This window comes from Rutidosis leptorrhynchoides, chromosome 2 (assembly GCF_046630445.1).
Source record: "Rutidosis leptorrhynchoides isolate AG116_Rl617_1_P2 chromosome 2, CSIRO_AGI_Rlap_v1, whole genome shotgun sequence".
Classification (NCBI taxonomy): Eukaryota; Viridiplantae; Streptophyta; class Magnoliopsida; order Asterales; family Asteraceae; genus Rutidosis; species Rutidosis leptorrhynchoides.
Genome location: NC_092334.1, coordinates 574,892,501 through 574,904,877, shown reverse-complemented (window position 1 = coordinate 574,904,877; position 12,377 = coordinate 574,892,501).

Genomic DNA, 12,377 nt, shown 5'->3' with positions numbered 1-12,377 from the left:
GCTGAGAATACATGTAAATGCTTTATTAAATGTTTTACAATATTTATATACGTGAGTTTCATTTGCCCTTTTTACTCTTTACGTTTTTGGGCTGAGAATACATGTAAATGCTTTATTAACTGTTTTACAATATTTATATGCGTGAGTTTCATTTGCTCCCTTTTTAAATGCTTTTGCAATATATATTTTTGGGACTGAGAATACATGCGCTGCTTTTATAACTGTTTTACGAAATGGACACAAGTAATTAAAACTACATTATATGGTTGAATTATCGAAATCGAATATGCCCCTTTTTATATAGTCTGGTAATCTAAGAATTAGGGAACAGACACCCTAATTGACGCGAACTCTAAAGATAGATCTATTGGGCCTAACAAACCCCATCCAAAGTACCGGATGCTTTAGTACTTCGAAATTTATATCATGTCCGAAGGAGGATCCCGGAATGATAGGGGATATTCTTATATGCATATTGTTAATGTCGGTTACCAGGTGTTCACCATATGAATGATTATTTTTGTCTCTATGCATGGGACGTATATTTATGAGAACTGGAAATGAAATTCTTGTGGTCTATTAAAATGATGGAAATAAATGATTATGATAAACTAATGAATTCACCAACCTTTTGGTTGACACTTTAAAGCATGTTTATTCTCAGGTGTTAAAGAAATCTTCCGCTGTGCATTTGCTCATTTTAAAGATATTACTTGGAGTCTTTCATAGCATATTTCGAAGAACGTTGCATTCGAGTCATTGAGTTCATCAAAGATTATTATTAAATCAATTTATAGTTGGATAGTGGATATTATGAAATGGTATGCATGCCTGTCAATTTTCGATGTAAAGAAAGATTGTCTTTTAAAAACGAATGTAATGTTTGTAAAATGTATCATATAGAGGTCAAATACCTCGCAATGTAATCAACTATTGTGAATCGTTTATAATGTATATGAACGGGTCCTTTCAATATACATACGTTAAGTCTAGTTACCAGGTGCCCACGGATAAGCATATATTTTTCATACTGTTTGAATACGAATTAAACTGCTGGCTTTAAGCACTGAAATCTCGTGGTCTACATTACATTACTGATTACAAACAAACTATAGCTCACCAACATTCGTGTTGACTTTTTAAGCGTATATTTCTCAGGTGCTTAGACGTTGTTGCTTCCACTGTTAGACTTGCTGTCTTGGTGTTGTTGACTTGCTGTTATGGACCGGCTGTGTTAGATTTCCGCTGCATTACTTAGAGATGTCTCAAAGCACGAAACTTTTATTTTGCATTCGTAACTTATGTTATTTTCAAACAATGGCTTTGTAACGACCTTTGAGTCACCTACTTATGTTAACGCTTCTATTCATAGGAAGCACGTTATCTTTTGTAAAACGCTATCTTTTTATGAATGCAAAACTGGTTTTCAAACAGCATATAGTGTTTGACCTTGTAATGATCTTGTTGTTGATGAACCGTACATGATGGTTTTGTACGGGGCGTCACAATAAACATACAAATTACATATGTAGTTTTACATAATCTATGTTTAATAGTTATTCAACAAATTATGTTCTATTTTCGAAAAAGATTACACTTTTTTGTGTATATATTTTAATTATGTCATATTATATTTATTTTTGCCATATTATGTTTTTGTTTCCATCATATTAGAAAGTATTATAATATTTTTTTATAATCCAACTGATATTCATTAACCATCTTAATTGAAACAACCCAACCCGTATTTCAAACGATAATTTTTTTTTATAATACACATTTACGCGCCAATTTAAATATGTAAACCATTCCACACGTTTCGTTAAAACATACAACAAGTTTAGTGTTTACCAAAGGCACGAGGCCATTAATAAATGTGATACAAGTTTGACCTATCCAAAAATGATAGTTTTAATCTAAACAACACTTCGAGCATGGTTTGGGGCTAAACTACCCAAAATGCTAGGCCAACTTCAAAGCCTCAAACGAAACATCATCAAAGGACACCTAGTGCCCAACAACCCCTTTTCCCCTATCCGCACCTGCATCTAAAAAGATAAACAACGAGAGGGGTAAGCTAATAGCTTAGTGAATGCAATAATTATACATGTTCATATATAACATACTTACTTGCAATCACTTACACAATACCGCATACAAGCTAGCAATTCGATAATCATTCAAACATCATGCATAAACTACTATCCACAATTCAGAAGAAGCTAGCAACCACAATAGCATATAGTTCACAATTTAATATGCTAGATACGAATTCACACAACCATGGTTAACCAATCGTACAAGGGAACGGTACTCGTAAAAGACCGTCGGAGTTCATAACATCCATTAGTGTTACTTAAACACCGTGTAATCACTAATCCCCCCGGGTGATGTCTTGAACACCGCGACTTACTCACCCTCATGATAATGTGGCGTCTTGAACACCGCGACGATTCCACATGTCATTCAAACCAATGAGTGGTATCTTGAACACCGCGACAATTCCACTCCCATGACAATGTGGTGTCTTAAACACCGCGACAATACCATATGTCAATCAAACAATGAGTGGTGTCTTGAACACCGCGACAATACTACTCGTTACTTAGAATGTGGTGTCTTGAACACCGCGACAATGCCACATTCATACTACACAAATAAATACATTATATACGTACACGCATAATTATTCCACTCACCTTAATACAAGGATGATGATTATGCACTTCCGAACTTCAAAACAATGTACCTAATACATTAAGTACACTTTCAATACACAACTAGTGGAGCTAACCACATTACTTACACTTGAGCATTTAATGACCCAATTCGCATTAAATAACCCAACTACAATAAAACCGCCCATAAATGGCCAAGACACATATTAAATCACTAAAGCTAGTGATTTAAAGTCTACTAACTTTAACTAACGCAAACTTAGGGTAATTCATACCCATTTCGCCCAAACTAGGTCAACATCACTCTTTTGACCCATTTTAATACTTAAACTTACAATTTTAGTCAAACATGACCCATTTACAATTCTTCCATCAATTTAAAGGTGTATTAGTGACTAACAACACCATTTAACACTTACAACCTCAAATCATAAGACCAAACCCTAGGTTATGGCCATTAGGGTTTACTTTCATCAATATAACCCAAATCCACCCATATTACCCCCAAATGGGTCTTACAAGTTCCAAATGAACCAAACCCTAGCATAAACTAATTAAAACTCAAAATATGGAGTTAAGACTTACCAACACTATCCACTTGTAGCTAAGAATAAGGAGAACAACTTTAATTCTTGCTTCAAAGATCAACTCTCAATCCTTCACTCTCAAATCTCACTTGAAATCAAATGAGTTTTTATGTTTTGAGAGAAATTGGAGAAAGAAAATGGAAAAGAATGGAATTAAATGAGATAAGTGGTGGAGATTAAATGCTCCAAACAAATCCACATGTAAAAAGATGAATTTGCCCTTGAACCACTTAATTTAAAATAAAAATCCGGAACCAGTTCACCCAGTGGGTCGCGGCGCGGCCCCAGTTGTCGCGGCACGGCAATTAACGTATTTTACGAGCTTTCTTAAATCATTCCTGACTCAGATTGTAGTTATTGGTCGCGGCACAGCCTTCTTCTCCGCGGTGCGACATTTAAAGGAAAACTCGACCCTTCTTATCATGCCTCCTGACTCTGGTTTGAGTTCAATGTCGCGGCGCGACAAAGGCTTCCGTGGCGTAGCAAAGGCCTTCATCTGATCCATTCGACAACTTTACACAACTAACGATTTATTCAACTTGTACACTTTGTTCACGCTTCCGATGCACGTCTAAACTTCATCTTTTAGTCTCACATGACTTAACATCAACAAGGACCCATACATAAACTTATACATGCATATATTCTAAACATATATAGATATACACATACATAATCGTATATATATATATATATATATATATTTACACAATAGCTAGCACTTAGGTCTTTTAATCACATAAACGCACAAGTTATAAGCGTACTAATAATCAAGTTTGTATCTTTAAATATGTACGTGAAAAACGGGATGTTACAACTCTCCCCCACTTGAACCGGAGCGCGTCCTCGCGATCCAAGCCGCATGACATGCTGGAAGATAAACCAAAACAAACTCTTCAGATTCCCACGTAAACTTGGAACCCTTTCGATGATGCCATTGCACCTTGTAAGTTCTAACTTCTTTGTTACGCAACAATTTAACCTTTTCATCAAGAATGGCTATCGGCTCTTCAACGTATTCTAGCTTATTATTCAACGTAATTTCATCTAACGGCACCCAAGTAGAGTCATCCGCAAGACACCTACGGAGATGGGAAACATGAAACGTGTTATGGATCCCCGCAAGCTCTTCGGGCAACTCTAGTCTATAAGCAACCTCACCAACACCTTCTAAAACCTTGAAAGGACCAATAAATCGAGGAGCTAACTTTCCTCGCTTTCGAAATCGAATAACACCTTTCCATGGAGAAACCTTAAGCATTACCATGTCACCTTTCTTGAAATTCGATCGTTCGTCTACCTTTATCGGCATAAGATTTTTGTCTATCTTGCGCCGCCTTAAGTCGAGCCCGAATCATCTCAATCTTACTATTCATCTCCAAAACCAAATCGGTACTCCCGATTTCTCGTTGTCCCACTTCACCCCAACAAATAGAAGTTCGACACCTATGCCCATAAAGCATCTCGTAAGGTGGCATTCCAATACTAGTGTGGTAACTATTATTGTACGAGAATTCCACCAATGGTAAGTGCTCATCCCAACTACCACCAAAATCAATAATACACGCCCTTAACATATCCTCCAATGTTTGGTTCGTACGCTCAGTTTGACCGTCCGTTTAAGGATGGTTCGCCGTGCTCATTTTCAATTGAGTACCCATATCTTCATGAAACTTATTCCAAAACCTAGACGTGAAACGAGTATCTCGATCTGAAATAATTGATATAGGAACCCCATGTCTCGGTATCACCTATTTGATAAACAACTTGGACAAAGTCTCCGACGACATCATTTCCCGAATGGGAAGAAACAAAGCACTCTTCGTCAATCGATCAACTATCACCCAAATCGTATCATATTGGCTTCTCACCGTCTTTGGTAACTTGGTAATGAAGTCCATGGTAATGTGCTCCCATTTCCATTTCGGGACTTCCAATGGTTGTAACTTACCGTACGGTTTTTGGTGTTCGGCTTTAACTTGCAAAGATGTGACGCATTGTTCAACATACTTAACAACATCACGTTTCATGCCCGACCACCAATACTCCTTCTTTAAATCAAGGTACATTTTCGTTGCACCCGGATGAATGGAATACTTTGACTTATGTGCTTCATCAAGGAGCACTTGTCGGTAACCACCCATCTTAGGCACCCACACTCTCCCTTGAAAAGATAACAAACTGTGCGGGCCTAAAATAATAGACTCCGTTTGCCCCATAATTCGTTCTTCATGTTTGTTGTTAACAAAAGCTTTAATTTGAATCTCACCAAGCTTTATAAGAAAATCGTTAGTAATAATCATGCGTAACGATCCTACTCGTATTGCCGGATGTTGACTCTTTCGACTTAACGCATCCGCGACCACATTAGCCTTGCCCGGATGATATAAAATTTCACAATCATAGTCTTTTACCACGTCCATCCACCTACGTTGACGATAATTCAAATCTCTTTGATTAAAGAGATGTTTCAAACTCTTATGATCCGAATAAATTGTACACTTGACACCATACAAGTAGTGGTGCCAAATTTTCAACGCATGTACCACCGCCGCCAATTCAAGATCATGAGTCGGGTACCTCTTTTCGTGTTCCTTTAATTGTCGAGAGGCGTAAGCGATGACTTTACCCCTTTGCATTAGAACATACCCGAGCCCATTTAAAGAAGCATCACAATAAATCGTCATGTCTTCTACCCCTTCTGGCAGTACTAACACCGGAGCTTGACACAACTTCTTTTTTAATAATTAAAAAGCAATTTCTTGCTCGTTTTCCCAATTGAACCTTACGTTCTTCCTTTTCAACTTCGTCAAAGGAGAAGCAATCTTAGAAAAGTCTTGGATAAACCGACGATAATAACCGGCCAATCCGAGAAAACTTCGAATTTCCATAGGCGTAGTCGGTTTCCCCCAACTCTTCACCGTCTCTATTGTGATGACCCGGGAATTTCCGACCAAATTTTAAACTTAATCTTTATTGATTTCGACACGATAAGCAAAATCTGTAATATTGAGTCTCGAAAATTTTGAAAGCTATATTCATGAAATCAATTACCCTTTGACCATGCCTGACGATTCACGAACAGTTGTTTGTAAATAAATATGTATAACTATAAATGTAAGTATATATATGAATTCTATTAATAATTATAATTATATTGTAATATATATATATATATATATATATATATATATATATATATATATATATATATATATATATATATATATATATAATATGTAAATATTAAATGTTCAATAAATGTTATCATATAATAAAATATAATTAATAAATTAAACATTTAATATAATTACAAGTTTAATTATAGATGTTATATTATTATTACATTCATTAATATTATTAATATTAATATAATTAGTATTATTAAAGATTTAATATGAAATTTGTTATATGTAATTTATTATATTATTATTATTATTGGTATTAATATTAATATCAATATTGTTATTATTAGTATTATCATTATTAAAATGATTAATAAAATTATCATTTTAATGTTAATATTAGTATTATTAGTTATTTCCTTTATTCTATTATTAATAATGGTATTTTCTACTATTAATAATTCATATTATTATTAATAATTATTATTATCAGTATTATTATTAGTTATTATTATTATTGTAATATAATTATTATTATTATAAACATTATTAGAATCAATATTTATAAATAATACTTAATTATATATTGAAAACGAATATATATTATAAAACAGAAAGAGAGAGTTCGTACAGAGTGTTACACATCAAGATCATCCTTTTAATTCCTGTCTCTGATCCTGTATTATAATCAAAATGAATCACAGATGTGGTCAAATTCAGTTAGCAATCTTATTCAGAGTCTTATTTTTTTATTTTTTTCTGTCCTTCCAGCTTGATTCCTGTCGAGCAAATCTTGGCTACAAAACAACTGTAATTATTTCTGGATACTGTATCAATCATTCACATACACGTTACATATTACCAAGTGTTGATTTTGCTAAAGAAAACATAAAATTTAAAACGAACACCCATGTTCTTCCTCTGTTCGTTTAACTTTTTACCCAGATCTTAAATTCGTATCAAAATTCAAAATCCATCAATGCAGTCATGTTAGGAATCTCTTCTTTAAACTATATGCAAAATTTCAAAAGCCAATTCGTTGTATCGAGTACGAATTCGTAAGTCAAAGTTTATTTTTCAAAAGTCAAACGATCCGTTCATCTTCAAATTCGTAATCGTGTTTAAGTTTCTGGATCAATTTTCGATACAGAGAGTTTCTACTAATGAATTCCTACCTCTTTCATGAATAAATCCTAGTCTAAAAGTGTCCGGAATAATGAATCATGTTTTGAGTTCGTGTATGGGTTTTGCGACGGCACCAGCTTCTGTTTCGGTTATTATTTTTTTTGTCTTTCTTTTCTACCAGTAAAACACCCTCAGCAGGTCTCTGTTTCAATTTCAATGCTAAAACCAAATAATTATTCGATGTTAAGAATCCTTGGTCGTTGGGTTGTGTAAGGAAGAAGAAGACGAAAACATAATCGGGTTATATCTTATCCAGTGGGGCATTTAATCAGAAAATAACGAATGGCCGAATGGTTAAGCTGTATTGCGGGTATGCGAGAGGTCGTGGGTTCGAGCCTTGCTTTGAGCATTTTTTTTAGAAAAACATTTACAAGAGTATATACTTTTAATTTAATTTCCATTATTATTATTATTATTATTATTATTATTATTATTATTATTATTATTATTATTATTATTATTATTATTATTATTATTATTATTATTATTATTATTATTATTGTTATCATAAATTATTGTTATTAATATGTTAACACAAGTACTAAGATTAATATTATGATCATTTTTGCTATTTCAAAATATCATTAAGCATTATTATTAGTGTTATTATTAGTATTAATATTGATATAAGTACTATTATTATTAACATCATTATTATGATTATTATTATTGTTATTATTGATGCACTAAGATTAATAATACAACTTTTATTATTACTAATATTATCATCATTATCAAGTAATATTATTTATTATTATTGTTATTATCACTAATATTAATATCGTTATCACTGCTATTATTATCAATTAAAAATTATTAGTATTATCATGACTATTATTAACTATAAAATCAATATTGATACAAGTATTATATTTACTATCACTATTATTATGATCATAGTTACAAACATGATTATTATTATTATTATCATTATGAAATAATAAAAATTATTATTTTCATTAATATTAGTATTAGTATCGCTTTTGTAACTATCAGTGTTATTAGTATTATTATTAAACAAAAATATCGTTATTAATAATATCACTAGTATTATTAATATTATCATTTTCATTAATATAATTATCATGACCGGTATTATATTATTAAAGATTAACATAACTATTATTAAAAGTATCATTTCTTTTAATCTATCATTTTGTTAAAACTACTACTAATACTATCATTATTTTTTACTAGTACTATTAAAGTTATTTTTATTATCATTATACTTATTTTAGTATTATTATAACTGGTACTTTGTAAATAAAAGATTAATTATATAAAAATATATCTAATGCCCATATATTAATTATATAAATATTTTCATATATAAAATGAATAAATAATGAAGTAGCTAAATTAGAATATAAAAATTATATCACAACTAATAATATATATATATATATATATATATATATATATATATATATATATATATATAATTATTCGATTACAATTACGTGTGTTAATATATATATATGAATGATATAGGTTCGTGAATCCGAGGCCAACCCTGCATTGTTCCGTTGTTTAATATATTCATATGTATTTTTACTACAAAATACATTAGGTGAGTTTCATTATTCCCTTTTTATATATATTTTTAGGCTGAGAATACATGCAATGTTTTAATAACTATTTTACAATATTTATAAGCGTGAGTTTCATTAATCCCTTTTTAAATGCTTTTGCAATATATATTTTTGGGACTGAAAATACATGCGCTGTTTTTATAACTGTTTTACGAAATAGACACAAGTAATTGAAACTACATTATATGGTTGAATTATCGAAATCGAATATGCCCCTTTTTATTAAGTCTGGTAATCTAAGAATTAGGGAACAGACACCCTAATTGACGCGAATCCTAAAGATAGATCTATCGGGCCCAACAAGCCCCGTCCAAAGTACCGGATGCTTTAGTACTTTGAAATTTATATCATGTCCGAAGGAGGATCCCGGAATGATGGGGATATTCTTATATGCATATTGTGAATGTCGGTTACCAGGTGTTCAATCTATATGAATGATATTTTTGTCTCTATGCATGGGACGTATGTTTATGAGAAATGGAAATATGAAATCTTGTGGTCTATTAAAATGATGGAAATGATTATTTATGTTAAACTAATGAACTCACCAACCTTTTGGTTGACACTTTAAAGCATGTTTATTCTCAGGTACGAAAGAGATCTTCCGCTGTGCATTTGCTCATTTTAAAGATATTATTTGAAGTCATTCATAGCATATTCCAAAAGACGTTGCATTCGAGTCGTTGAGTTCATCAAGATTATTATTAAGTCGTTGATAGTATGTTATATTATGAAATGTGATGCATGCCTGTCAACTTTCGATGTTTGTCTTTCAAAAACGAATGCAATGTTTGTAAAATGTATCATATAGAGGTCAAGTACCTCGCGATGTAATCAACTGTTGTGAATCGTTTATAATCGATATGGACTTCGTCCGGATGGATTAGGACTGGGTATGACATCTATCTTCCCCGGATCTACTTGGATACCTTCTTTATTCTCAATATGGCCAAGGAATTGAACTTCCCTTAGCCAAAATTCACATTTGGAGAATTTAGCATGCAACTTCTCCTTCCGCAATGTCTTCAACACTTCACGCAAATGGTGCTCATGTTCCTTCATACTCTTAGAATAGACAAGTATGTCGTCAATGAACACAATTATCGACTTGTCCAACATAGGTTGGCACACTCGGTTCATAAGATCCATGAATGCCTCCGGTGCATTCGTAAGACCAAAAGGCATAACTACGAACTTAAAATGCCCATAACGCGTTTGAAAAGCCGTTTTCTCAATGTCTTCCTCACGGACCCGTACTTGATGATAGCCGGACCCTAAGTCAATCTTAGAAAAATACGTTGCACCTTGAAGTTGGTCAAATAAATCATCAATCCGAGGCAATGGATAACGATTCTTGATCGTCACTTTGTTCAACTCCCGATAATCGATGCACATCCGCATACTACCGTATTTCTTCTTCACAAATAAAACCGGAGCACCCCATGGCGAGGAACTCGGTCGAATAAAACCCTTTTCAAGCAATTCTTGGGTTTGATTTAACAACTCTTGCATTTCCGTCGGTGCTAAACGATAAGGATTTTTAGCAATAGGGGTAGCCCCCGGAACCAACTCAATGCGAAATTCAACTTGTCTTTCCGTCGGGACACCCGGTAACTCATCTGGAAAAACGTCTTCAAATTCGTTAACCACCGGAATTTCACGAATGGGTGGTGGCTCATCATGAGTACCAACTACATGGGCAAGAAAAGCCATGCCACCACTAACAAGGAAAAGACGTGCCCGTGCAAAAGTGCATATCGGCACAAGTCTTCTTCGCTTATCGCCATGAATAATTAACTCTCCCCCACTTGGGGTCTTCACACGAATGAATTTATCATGGCATGCAATATCGGCTCTATTACGATCGAGCCAATCCATATCAACAACAATATCAAAATCACCCAAAGTCATCAGAATGAGATCGATTTCAAAAGTTTCGGTACCAAACACAACATTACAATTTTTACAAACATCAACCCCTAGCACTGTTTTACCATCCGCTATTTCGACTTCTACCAGATGACTTAACTTAGCTAGCGGTTTATTCAACTTAGGCACAAATCTTGGAGACACAAACGACAAGTTAGTACCACTATCAAAAAGTATATGTGCCGGACTAGAGTTAACCATGAAAGTACCTGAGACGACTTCATTTGATTGTTTGGCTTCTTCATTCGTCATCAAGTAGTTGCGACCCCTAGCTGTACTCGAAGCTTACTCCAATTTCTTAACATGATCATTGTTCAAATTAGGACATTCCGGCCTCTTATGCCCTTCTTTACCACAATTATAACAAGTGAGTTTGGTTGTAGAAGGAGGGTTGGTGCAATCACGGGCCATATGTCCCTTTCGTCCACAATTGTGACAAGAATAACGGAACTCTCCGGGAACACTTTTCTTCACACTACCGACACTTTCGGTTGCACCTTTACTCTTTTTGTTTCAATGACTTGTAGCCTCGAACTTCCTCTTGCCAAAAGTAAAGCCACTCTTTCTTAACACGAGCGCCTCAAAACCTTTGGCCATATTAAACAACTCATCGAAACTCTTCACCACATTTACACTTATCTTTTCTTGATAACAATCATTCAAGATTCGATAGAAATCTTCTTTCAACATTTTATCATTCCCGACATACTCCGGGCAAAATTGGGTCTTGGTCAAAAACACGGATTTGAGAGTGTTCAAATCCATCGACCCTTGCCTTAAGGAATGTAACTCGTCCTTAAGCCTAGTAAGATCGGTCGAAGTTCGGTATTCATCGAAAAACTCCGCCTTGAACTCGTCCCAAGTAAAATCCATGCACTGTTCTTCACCATAGACTTGGATTTTCGCGTCCCACCACAATTTAGCATCGCCTCTTAACATGCTACAACCATATCTCGATAAAATGTACGAAAGGCCCCCTCCATATTGGAGATCCAACGGGTACTCTTAAGTGGGTCCCGTTCACCATCGAAGGTGGGAGGTTGAGAGTCCTTGAAATTCTTATAAAATAAGTCCCGTCTCCCCACATTATCCCCTTGTAGAACAAGCTTAACTTGTTCCCTAACCACATTAACTAGTTGCTCGTCGATCGTATCTAGAAACATCTTCTTAACGTCTTCGAGAAACTCCGCTTTTTGACGCTTAAAGATGGCCTCAACTTTGGCCGTGAACTCGGGGTCCTCGCTCGTGCCCCCATTATCGGTGTCGTGTCCATTTCTCATC